Raw genomic sequence first — 13,279 nt, forward strand, 5'->3', positions numbered from 1 at the left:
TTTCCCCCCCACTACATCACTGATAGTAGGCTAGTCTATTATTACAGAACCCCAAAACATATTTATTCGTAGGAGGAAGAGATGCTGCCTATTTACCACAATGCGGGTTTGATTGAATTAACATCCATCTTTCATTGGAGGAGCACACAGTGGCGTTGCCCTTTTAAGAGCGAACAGTTATGTGGTGGTCCATAGAGGGGGCTACTTGGTCTAGAGCAGAGAACCACATTCACAGAGGAAACCGCAGTCGAAATGATGCTGCACACTGAGTGCCTTTGGAAGAGTACACATTTGTTCAATTGTTTTGGCTTTATCTTTACAAATATGATAGGCTACTGACTTATTCAAAATATCAAAACACACGATGTACATGAGCATAGTGCCCATCATCTTGAATGATTAACATTCGCTCATTAAATTAGCCACAGAAAATGTTGACCATTGAAATGAATAACTTGCGTCGTCTTTATTTGGGGTTTGTACAATTGACATTGCATCGATCTGCAATTCATTTCAAAATTTGGCAACACCACACAAACAATATTGTGCTTCCTCAATTGCCTAAATACCTAGGCAACTTCTCAAAGCCATAACCTATATATAGTAGACTGCCTGTCTGTACGTCCCCATTATCCTAAAATGACGTGTTACAGAATACAGAAACACAGTTGTGTTGAAAACAAAGGCACGCCTGCCTGCCGGTATGCAACGTAGACAGCATAGTTGATGAGCGGAGGAGGATGGTTTGTCCGATAGTAACCTCGGAGTGAGAAAGGGAGGGGGTTACGTGGTTTATAATCAGTTAGCTATATATAGAACGGCAAATCATTCATTTTTATATCTGTACCGTGCCCTGCAATTATTAAATTATACATTTCCCTCCTGGACCTGTGAAAGTGTCCCTTCTTGTCTCAAAATARGCATCACTCATTCCTTTCTCTCCGTCTGATATTTTTCATACAAAACCAGCCATCAATGATCAGAACAATTCCTCTGAATCACACATCGTTTATCGGATAATTATAACCATATAAATATAATCTATGAAATAACAATYTTGACGAAAACATAATGAAGCTAAACACAAATGTTCGAATGTTGAGAAACCATTGCATCTTATCGAAAAGATAACGCTAGAGAAGAGAAACATCAACTCAAGTCGAGACCACATCCGCTTTGCATGAAAAGCAGCTTTGACCGATAGTAACCTCGCTTCGTAGCCGGCAGGAACTCGGTGAAAGGGGAATGATGTCATTGGGCTGTGGAGGAGAATATCATTGCTCGAAACAGCAGAATATCACGATGGCTACTTGGTTTTAGGGTKATATTTATAAGAACATGGTCATGTGTGATTTACTGCACAGAATGCTGCAATATGTTACTTTTTGGGCAACCCGAACAAATTGACAGAAATGTGAGCTATAGATAAGAAGCGGTAGATCTGTTCTAGTTGCGCTATTTCTACTCGACCATTCTAAGTTTCGTTTTTACATATTTTACTTTTGGTTTTGTATACCAGCTTCAAACAGCTGAAAATACAATATTTTTGGTTATTGAAAATGTGTTTCACAGCGGTTTAAATGGTACAATGAATATCTATACTATACTTGCTGTGTCACAAACTGAAATTAGGTGAATTATTTCTCCAAATTTTTGTACATTTATTTAAAAAAAATCACATTTACATAAGTATTCAGACCCTTTACTCAGTACTTTGTTGAAGCACCTTTGGCAGCGATTACAGCCTCGAGTCTTCTTGGGTATTACGCTACAAGCTTGGCACACCTGTATTTGGGGATTTCTCCACAGATCCTCTCAAGCTCTGTCAGGTTGGATYGGGATTGTTGCTGCACAGCTATTTTCAGGTCTCTCCGGAGATGTTCGATCGGGTTCAAGTCCGGGCTCTGGCGGGACCACTCAAGGACATTCAGCGACTTGTCCCGAAGCCAACGACTTAGAGTCGTTGTCCTGTTGGAAGGTGAACCTTTGCCCCAGTCTGAATTCCTGAGCACTCTGGAGCAGGTTTTCACCAAGGATCTTTCAGTACTTTGCTCCGTTCATCTTTCCCTCGATCCTGACTGMTCTCACAGTCCCTGCCGCTGAAAAACATCCCCACAGCATGATGCTGCCACCACCATCCTTCAGCATAGGGATGGTGCCATGTTTCCTCCAGACCATAAAGGCCTGATTGGTAGAGTGCTGCAGAGATGGTTGTCCTTCTGGAAGTTTCTCCCATCTCCACAGAGGAACTCTGGAGCACTGTCAGAGTGGCCATTGGGCTCTTGGTCACCTCCCTGACCAAGGCTCTTCTCCCCTGATTGCTCAGTTTGGCCAGGCGCCCAGCCTCTGGAAAGAGTCTCTTGTGTTGTTCCAAACTTCTCCCATTTAAGAATGACGTAGGCCACTGTGTTCTTGTGGAGTTCAATGCTGCAGACATTGATTGGTACCCTTCCCCAGATCTGTGCCTCGACACAATCCTGTCTCGGAGCTCGACAGACAATTCCTTCGACCTCATGGCTTGGTTTTTGCTCTGACATGCACTGTCACTGTGGGACATTATATAGACAGGTGTGTGCCTTTCCAAATCATGTCCAATCAATTGAATTTACCACAGGTGTACTCCAATCAAGTTGTAGAAACATCTCAAGGATGATCAATGGAAACAGGATGCACCTGAGTCAATTTCGAGTCTCAAAATTATTTAATCCATTTTAGAATAAAGCTGTAATGTAACAAAATGTGAAAAAAAGTCAAGGGGTCTGAATACTTTCCGAATGCACTGTATACCAACATTTCGATATGCATAGATTGTTGTGGAACCATACACTTGTGCAAGACTCTTTAAGGCCAGTGTCAGTGTTTGACTTTAACACGTGATAACAATATAACAGACAGATTAACCGGAATAACATTTACTCTCATGGGTGGCCAAAAATAAACATCTGAAAGCCACACCCCAACTAAACCATGGCTCTAGCCTCCTGAGCTGACCCGCTGGTGATATACCCTGCATACCACTACTGGCTTGCTTCTGAAGCTAAGCAGGGTTGGTCTGGTCAGGCCCTGGATGGGAGACCAGATGCTGCTGGAAGTGGTGTTGAGGGCCAGTAGGAGGCACTCTTTCCTCTGGTCTAAAAATCCAATGCCCCAGGGCAGTGATTGGAACACTGCCTGGTAGGGTGCGTCTTTCGGATGGGCGTTAAACGGTGTCCTGACTCTCTGAGGTCATTAAAGATCCCATGGCACTTATCGTAAGAGTAGGGGTGTTAACCCCGGTGTCCTGCTAAATCCCAAATCTGGCCCTCAAACCATCATGGTCACCTAATAATCCCCAGTTTACAATTGGCTCATTCATCCCCCTCCTCTCCCCTGTAACTATTCCCCAGGTCGTTGCTGCAAATGAGAACGTGTTCTCAGTCAACTTACCTGGTAAAATAACGGTAAAATAAATAAATAAAAATATCTCAATAACCRGGCATCAATAACCCTGAATTTTCTAAAGAAAACAACCCAACTAAGTGACCCAACACCTGCAACCCAGAAGTTGGGTCAACCAAACAACCCAGCATTTTTTTTAGAAGGTAAGCTTCCTGTACTAGAGAAAAACTATATGGAAAAAGTAACTGGATCTCCTATGGAAAAACTAGGGTCTTCAAGGGAAAAATAATGTCTACTAGGGATGACAAAAAAACGTTGATATTCTAGCGAAAACTGGATCCACTAGGGAAAACAGATTCCACTAGTGAAACTGGATCCACTAGGAAAAACAGATTCCACTAGGGAGAACTGGATCCACTAGTGAAAACAGATTCCACTAGTGAAACTGGATCCACTAGTGAAAACAGATTCCACTAGTGAAACTGGATCCACTAGGGAAAACTGGATCCACTAGGGAAAACTGGATCCACTAGGGAAAACTGGATCCACTAGGGAAAACTGGATCCACTAGGGAAAACTGGATCCACTAAGGAAAACCTCTACCTCAGCAGAAAAACATGAATCATCTGGAGACTTAAGCATCACATGCTCTGTGGTCGGTGTCATGAGAGCTGACGTCTATAGAACCAATGACTCAGTATTTACTAAGCACCTCCACTATGTTACATCAGCACACAAAGTTACTCGTTTGGTGGTGTGTTCAAACGTGTGTTAATATGCTTGACAAATGATGTTTTACTTTCTCACTCGTTAGAATGATCTTGATTAATCCCCCCGCACCAACATTCATACAAATAGCTGCTTTATTGGGGGAAAATGTACTTCCTATGACTGACATGTGTTTGTCTCACCCAGCAGTCACTGTAKGCCTATGCATTGATAAAGTTGTCATGGGGGTGTTTGACGTTAGTACGGTTTTGGAATCCTATAGGTATTATGTTGTCCAACATGTTGATAGTTTACGCCAAGTAGTATGTTACATGGCACTGTAAGACTAATTTACAATGTGCAGTACAAGCCTCCTCTTGATGTGGCTGACATTTCTAAAAAAGATTWGGAGCTATGAGCTGCATTTAAATCTATTATAGAAGCTGTTTAATACTTAGTGTAAAAATGTTTTTATCCTTTCTGGTAAAAAGCTTTGTAGAATTAATTAATGTACAAGGGAATATTATAGGAAATTAATATACCTTATCAAATAAAAGCTTATGGAACGACACTATATTAGTTACTTTAATTATGGAAAACAAAACTGTAAAAGTATGAGCGTTTTGCATGAGAATGTGGATTTTCACGAGTAGTCCAAAAACAACTGACAACAACATATTTCTTTAAATCAGAACAACAGTTTTCAGCTGTGCTAACATAATTGCAAAAGGGTTTTCTAATGATCATTTAGCCTTTTAAAATGATAAACTTGGATTAGCTAACACAATGTGCCATTGGAGCACAGGAGTGATGGTTGCTGATTAAATGGGCCTCTGTACGCCTATGTAGATATTCCATTAAAAATCAGCCGTTTKCAGCTACAATAGTCATTTACAACATTAACAATGTCTACACTGTATTTTACCTTTTCTTTCAAAAACAAGGACATTTCTAAGTGACCGCACACTTTTGAACAGTAGTGTACATGTCATTATCCTCCCCATTTAAATTTGATACACTCCTACATATGTGTTCTGCCTGCCTGTCTGTGTCTCGTGCTTGCTGACCAACCAACCACCTGCAGCCCACTGCCACATAAAGGCCCATTCAATCCCAACAGCTGGCTACAACACTATGCTCTCTCTCTTTCTCTCCATCTTTCATGGTCAGAGTGGTGGTTGCCCCCTCGGTTTCTCATGACTCTATATCTGCTTGGCCTTGAGTACTTTTCTCTTTCAGTTGCTGTTTGGTCTAAACAGACAGTTGCTYTTGTTTCTTCTACCCCAGTGTGTTGGAGGGTAGGTTACCGCTGTCCCAACATGGGCCCCTGACCAACACTTTCACTGCGCTGCTGACTGCTGATAKCCGCATGTTTCACTTCACTAACTGTGTGTTGAGATCATGAAAAACAACCGGTTATGAACCACTGAGGTCTCTGGTTGGAATGTACTCACTTCTCCGTTAGTTAGGGCCAGGAGTTTATCTGACCATGTGACCTGATCGGGAAAAGCTCTAGGGCATAGTTAAAGGCTGTACCGTAGGAGTTTTCCTGGTTGGGTCACAATGCTCAGGAAAAACTCCTGGTCCCTAGCAGAGTTGTTAAAAAAAAATTATTGCATAAAAAGATATGAAATGCACTGTATAAAATAAAATAAATACTGAAAGACTGAGCGTTCATTCTGTTCCCAAAGGGATCACCCAGTCTATGTCAAGCAGGCCCTTTGAAGTAGTCAGATTCAGAGGCTGACGATGTATGTATGAAAGACCTATTTTAGTTACAAARAGGGTTTCAATTACAAGATTGCTGGGGYTAGCTTGSTTGCTACTCTGGACAACCCTTTGCCCACTGTAATATTAACATGGGCATCCCTATAGATGCTGGAAAAACTATGCCCTATTTTTAGAGCACCTCGCTACGTAAGTATGACTGTATGTAATTCAATCCGTAGTATGAAATTAGTCTGGCAATGGACCAATCCTCAATATAGGTTGAATATAAATCTCAGGTGCATTCGGGAAAGTATTCTGACCCCTTAACTTTCTCCACATTTTGTTACGTTACATTTTTATTCAAWTTTTTTTTTTTTTATCCTCATCAATCTACACACAATACCCCATAATGACCAGTGGTGGAAAAAATACTCAAATATCATACTTGAGTAAAAGTAAAGATACCTTAATAGAAAATGACTCAAGTAAAATTGCCCCAGTAAAATACTACTTGAGTAAAAGTCTAAAAGTATTCGGTTTTAATTCTAAAATGACTTAAGTATCAAAAGTGAATGTAGTTTCTAAAATATACTTAATTATCAAAAGTAAAAAGTACGAATAATACAAAAATCCTTATATTAAGCAAACCAGATCGCACAATTGTATTTTTTATTTATGGATAGCGAGGGTCACACTGCCTGATCAGAGGCAGTAGAGATGACCAGGGATGTTCTCTTGATAAGTGAATTGGACCATTTTCTGTCTTGCTAAGCATTCAGAATGTAACAAGTACTTTTGGGTGCCGGGGAAAATGTATGGAGTAAAAGGTACATCGTTTTCTTCAGGAATGTAGTGAAGTAAAAGTAGTCAAAAATATAAATAGTAAAGTACAGACACCCCAAAAACCTACTTAAGTAGTACTTTAAAGTATTTTTACTTAAGTACTTAATACCACTGAGAATGACAAAGCAAAAAAAGTTTTGACATTTTTGCAAATGTATTAAAAATATAAAAACAAATACCTTATTTACATACATATTCAGACCCTCTGCTATGAGACTCGAAATTGAGCTCAGGTGCATCATGTTTCCATTGATCATCCTTCAGATGTTTATACAACTTGACTGGAGTCCACCTGTGGTGAATTCAATTGATTGAACATGATTTGGAAAGGCAGGCATGCAAGGACACATTCTAGAATTCTCTCATTCTTCAATGATAATTGGAATTCCGCTGCTTGCGTAAGTGTGACTGACTGTGACACTACTGAATAGCATTTTCTCAGCCCCTCGACCTTGGGGGCTGAGCAATGGTGATAATGACTTGAAGGAGACGAGGCACCGCCTCAAACCCACAGCTGCCTGATAGCAGGCGGATCAATCCCACTGGAGAGCAGTAGCAACACACTCCACTCACTGCAGACACGTGAGGGAGAGGAAGGGGGAGCCAGTGTGCTAATACCCACCCCTTCCTTTTCAGAACAATGTCTCCCCTTTGAACATCAACCCATATATACATACATGCACTATATATATATATATATATATATATATATATAATATTATATATATATATATTATATATATATATATATATATATATATATATATATATATATATATATATATATAGTGCATGTATGTATATATATATATTATATATATATATAATATATATATAATATATAAAGAGAGAGAGAGAGAACCATCTAAAACAAAGAGTAAAAGCCTATTGGTTTCATTACAATGTTGAGAAATGTGGGTTATTAGGCCTATCCCAAAATAAGAAATAAGGCTGTTTGTTTGAAATAAACATACGTACCTAGAGTCATATGCAAGTCAACACAACACACAGACATAGATAAGTATTTTATGCCATTAAACTAAAAGATTACTTTTTACATCACTCTTACTAAATGTTATCCAGCACACCAGCAATTATTAAGCATTCTGTAGGTATATAAACGATCCTAATAATAGTAGCCTAGTGTACTTAACATACAATACTGTAAAAACGAAATCTGTCAACAACAAAAAATGTGCCTAATAAATGTAAAAATCTTAGTGTCACTTCTGGCTGGGCCCCTCAATCGAGCAACGAAACACATGCCCTTGTCAGCTGCTTCAGTGGGTGCATGTGAAAGGTTGTCATTATGAAAACAAATATTGAAGAAAAAAGAGAAGGATGTGGAAGAAGGAAGTGGGGCTCACAAAACAGGAAGCGGTCTGTACATAGCGTGTCTTTAACTGTGACCATTAGCTGTTACCAGCCAAATGACTGGCGGTTCATCAACGCAACAACGACCAAACCATGCTCAAGTCAAGTCCCTCTTAACTGTTTCTGTTATGAAAAACCCCAGAGCTCACAAGCTGATCCATCTATCATCTGTGGTATGGGATCTTAACAAACTGAAACATTCATCCTGAAATTGATTACTCGCGTCATTTTACAACATATTTTTCACTGCATGCGTATGTTTACATGTAGCCTCCAAGCCCATACTCTTACGCAGGGAAAGGATTCTCATTTTGAGCCAGACACCTTCGTGGGGAAGGGAACGTTTGGGAAAAGAGTCAAGATTTTCTCATTCATTGTCCTTATTTCAATGTATTGGTCTCTCGTGTCTGTTTCATCGCTCCTGAGGAGACAGTTGTCTATGCATAAGCGTTCCGAGAAGTTGCAATGTTCCTGAATCTCCGGTGACTCATTTAGCTTCCCAACAGGAATACAAATAAAAACCCTGGARCATTGCACCATCTAGTGGAGTATAGGGATAAATGGATTTCGTTTTTTGTACATTCAAGACCATAAAGGGAGGCCCGCAGTGACTGAAAAGCAGTCTGGAGCTCTTCAACAGCCTGAACCAGAGAAGGAGCACATGAATATATGACTGTATCATCTGCATATAGATGTAACTTTGCTGGTTGCATCCCATTTCCCAAATCATTAATACTAATTGAGAACAACATTGGAGCACACCTATATTAATCTCAAGAAAGCTAGACGTGTGATTGTCAGTATATACACATTGTGTTCTGTCAGAAAGATAATTCCTAAACCAATTTACTGCCCCTTCACTGAGACCAATGTTTCTGAGTCTAGCTTGCAACAATTCATGGTCAACTGAATCAAAGGCCTTTAATAAATCCACAAACAGAGCAGCACAATGTTGCTTTTTATCAAGTGCATTAATGTTGTAATTTGCCACTGCCATAGCTGCAGTTGTGGAGCTGTGCCCCGATCTAAAGCCAGACTGAACCCAGCTCAGTATGTTCTTTTCAATTAAGACGTTTTTTTAAACTGTGAGTTCTCTAGGGATCCATAGACTTTGCTTGCTTGTACTATCATAATGATATTTAAAAACACATCAGATAAAAACAGATCGAAAACTGATATCTTTATTTATATCACTTCCACATAATTGTACACTGTACAAATGGATTACTTTATAATATTGAGAAAAGGGCCTCCCGAGTGGTGCAGCGGTCTGAGCTACTGCATCGCAGCGCTTGAGGCGTTACTACAGACCTGGGTTTGATCCCAGGCCGTGTCACAGCCGGCCGTGACGGGGAAACCCATTAGGCTGCGCACAATTGGCCTAGCGTCGTCCGGGTTAGGGGAGGGTTTGGCCGGCCAGGATTTCCTTGTCCCATTGCGCTCTAGCAACTCCTTGTGGCGGGCTGCAAGCTGCAAGCAGACTTCAGTCACCAGCTGGACAGGGTTTCCAGGTTAAGCAAGRAGTGTATCAAAAAACAGTGCTGCTCGGCAGGGTCGTGTTTCGGAGGACGCTTGGCTCTCGATCTTAGCCTCTCCCGAGTCCGTAGGGGAGTTACAGCAATGGGACAAGACTAACTACCAATTGGTGATTAAAAGTGGTCAAATAAATAAATTATAATAAATAATGTTGAGAAACAATGACTAGGCAACTTGAAAATTGACTTAGGCCTAAAATAAGAAAAGTCAAGTGATTCATTTAAACCAACTAATTTGAAGTGACCATTTTAGGATGCCACGTATCCTAGAACGTCCAATAAGTAGCCCAGGGCTCTAAAGGTGACTAGGGTCTTGTTTTTTCTCTGTGTGAGTGTTCCTCCCATCTTGTGACCGTGGGCTGGAAAACAGAAAACATGGAATTCCCAGAAAGGAAGCCTTGACCTTTGCTCTGAATTGTTTGTGACTACATTTAAAACAAGGGTTAACTAAACCAACCATTGGAGGGAAGCCAGTTCTGCTGAGATGACATGGCCTTGAGGTCATGCTTTCATTGGGGAAGAGATCCAAAAACAACCCCTTCTGTGGTCATTTCCTCTATAACCCTCCCATGGCACTGGGTAGTAGGTAGGAGTTGTCCTTAAATCAGATATTTTTCATCATCTTCCAGACTGACTGGTCTCTACAAACTGGGTCAGAGTGTATAACCTGCTTACGTCTGTTTAAGGGGGTAATTTACCACATACCCCTCATTAACCATTTGTTAACTTGTCATTTGAAACGGGGTTGCAAATACCTGTTTTTAGAGAGACAGTAAACCTAGGCAAGATAAAGGACAGATTAATATTTACCTTACTGAGGCGATGTAGAAATAGTCATAATATTACTTTTCTTTCTAAAAAATAAATAAAATAAAGGTATTCTCTGAGCTTGAAAGTTACTGATCATGACTAAGAGATTGAATGTGATAAGAAATTATATATATATACATATATATATACACACACACAGTGTTGTAATGATGTACAAATAGTTAAAGTACAAAAGGGAAAATAAATAAACATAAATAGTTTGTGGCGAGACACAAGGTGGCGGGACACAATGCAGATAGCCCGGTTAGCCAATGTGGGGGAGCACTGGTTGGTCGGCCCAATTGAGGTAGTATGTACATGAATGTATAGTTAAAGTGACTATGCATATATGATAAACAGAGAGTAGCAGTAGCGTAAAAGAGGGGTTGGGGGGGGGCACACAATGCAAATAGTTTGGGTAGCCGTTTGATTACCTGTTCAGCAGTCTTATGGCTTGGGGGTAAAAACTGTTGAGAAGCCTTTTTGTCCTAGACTTGGCACTCCGGTACCACTTGCCATGCGGTAGTAGAGAGAACAGTTTATGACTGGGGTGGCTGGGGTCTTTGACCGTTTTTAGGGCCTTCCTCTGACACCGCCTTGTGTAGAGGTCCTGGATGGCAGGCAGCTTAGCCCCAGTGATGTACTGGGCCGTACGCACTACCCTCTGTAGTGCCTTGCGTTCAGAGGCCGAGCAATTGCCGTACCAGGGCAGTGATGCAACCAGTCAGGATGCTCTCGATGTTGCAGCTGTAGAACCTTTTGAGGATCTTGGGAACCCATGCCAAATCTTTTTAGTTTCCTGAGGGGGAATAGGCTTTGTCGTGCCCTCTTCACGACTGTCTTGGTGTGTTTGGACCATGTTATTTTGTTGTTGATGTGGACGCCATTTTAAGTCTGCTTGAAATGTTTAAATTTGATAGGGAAGCTGAGAGGTCAAATATACTGTTTAGGTTTTCTACTGCCAAGTTTACACCTTGAAATATTTTGTCCAGGAAATTGTCTAGAAGGGATTGAATTTGTTGTGGCATTATTTATTTATTTATTTTCCTTCAAMCTATAACATTTCTTAATATTATTCAGTTCCTTTGGCTTTGATGCTTCATGATTGAGCATAGCTCTGTACAAGTAGACTGTGATTTTGCTGTGATCTGATAGAGCATTCACAGTCAGTCCACTGACACCCCTACGAGACTCTGGGTTGAGGTCTGTGATAAAYTAGTCTACAGTACTACTGCCAAGAGATGGGCTATAGGTGTACCTACCGTAGGATGACCATCAAAGCCTACCATTGACTATGTACATTCCCAGCGTCCTAAAGAGCTGCAGTTGTGACCCGTTTTTGTTGCTTATGTCGTCTTAGTTGTGTCAAGGGGGGCATATGGGGGAGGGAATGCTGTCCAGGTAGGTGTTTGTCCCCTGTGTGCTGACGGTGTCAGGTTCTTGTCCAGTTCTGGCATTGAGGTCGCCACAGACTAGTACATGTCCCTGGGCCTGGAAATTGTTGATCTCCCCCTCTAGGATGGAGAAGCTGTCATCGTTAAAGTATGAGGATTCTATTAGGGGGGCATATAGGTAGCACACGAGGACATTTTTCTCTTATTAATRTCAAGCCAAATGTGAAAAGATCCTGACTCATTTAATAGAGTGGGTTAGGTCTGCAATGTACCAAATTAGCATACCCCCTGAGTCTCTTCCCTGTTTCACACCTGGTGATTTGGTGGATGGGACTACCAGCTCTCTGTAACCTAGAGGGCAACCAGTGCTAGGGGTGGTCTTAGCTGGTTGGGGTGTGGCTYGTGATGCTGTGGTCTGGATGTAGGTCCTTTTGGTGTGGGTTCTCTCAGTGCAGTTCCTTCGGGAGGGAGTCTTGCACGTCTGGGACGGTGTCTCGCTGGTCTCGGCGGGTTGTCCGTTGCTCCTGTGTGAGGTGCTGGGGCTACGATTGAGGGTGATGTCCTTCAGGGTCCTGGAAAAAGTTGGGATTGCTGCCATGTAGAGGTGGACCTGGTCGTAGAGGCTGTTCAAGTCCAGGGTGGAGTTGTGGGCTAGGTAGACATTAGGTTTTGAGGTACAGTCTCGCGAAATGCTTGCATTCACTTGCTGTATGGTGGCAGGGTGAAAGTATTTGTGGTAGAAGGGTCTCTCTCGCCCGCTCTCTCTTTCTCCTTTGCCAAGATAATCCATCCACCTGACAGGTGTGGCATATCAAGCCGCTGATTAAACAGCATGGTCATTACACAGGTGCCTTGTGCTGGGGACAATAAAAGGACACTAAAATGCGCAGTTGTGTCACACAACACAATGCCACAGATGTCTCAAGTTGAGGGAGCGTGCAATTGGCATGCTGACTGCAGGAATGTCCACAAGAGCTGTTTCCAGATAATTTAATGTAAATTTCTCTACCATATGCCTCACAACTGCAGACCACGTCTATGGTGTCGTGGGGGCGAGCGGTTTGCTGATGTAAACGTTGTGAACAGAGTGCCCCATGGTGGCGGTGGGGTTAGGTTATGCACAGGCATAAGCTACGGACAACAAACACAATTGCATTTTATCGATGGCAATTTGAATGCACAGAGATACCGTGACGAGATCCTGAAGCCCATTGTCGTGCCATTCATCCCCAGCCATCACCTCACACAAGATACTGACTGGTTTTCTGATCCAGACCCCTACCTGTTTTTTCAAGGTATCTATGACCAACAGATGCATATCTGTATTCCCAGTCATGTGAAATCCATAAATTAGGGCTTAATGAATTTATTTCAATTGACTCTTTTCCTCATATGAACTGTAACTCAGTAAAATCTTTGAAATTGTTGCGTTTATATTTTTGTTCAGTATGTATGACTCTAAAGACTGAGGTATAGACTTGGGAGGAGTAATTTTACATTTACATGTTTTTTTTTTTGTCATTTAGG

The sequence above is a fragment of the Salvelinus sp. IW2-2015 genome, linkage group LG13, assembly GCF_002910315.2.
Source record: "Salvelinus sp. IW2-2015 linkage group LG13, ASM291031v2, whole genome shotgun sequence".
NCBI classification, from domain to species: Eukaryota; Metazoa; Chordata; class Actinopteri; order Salmoniformes; family Salmonidae; genus Salvelinus; species Salvelinus sp. IW2-2015.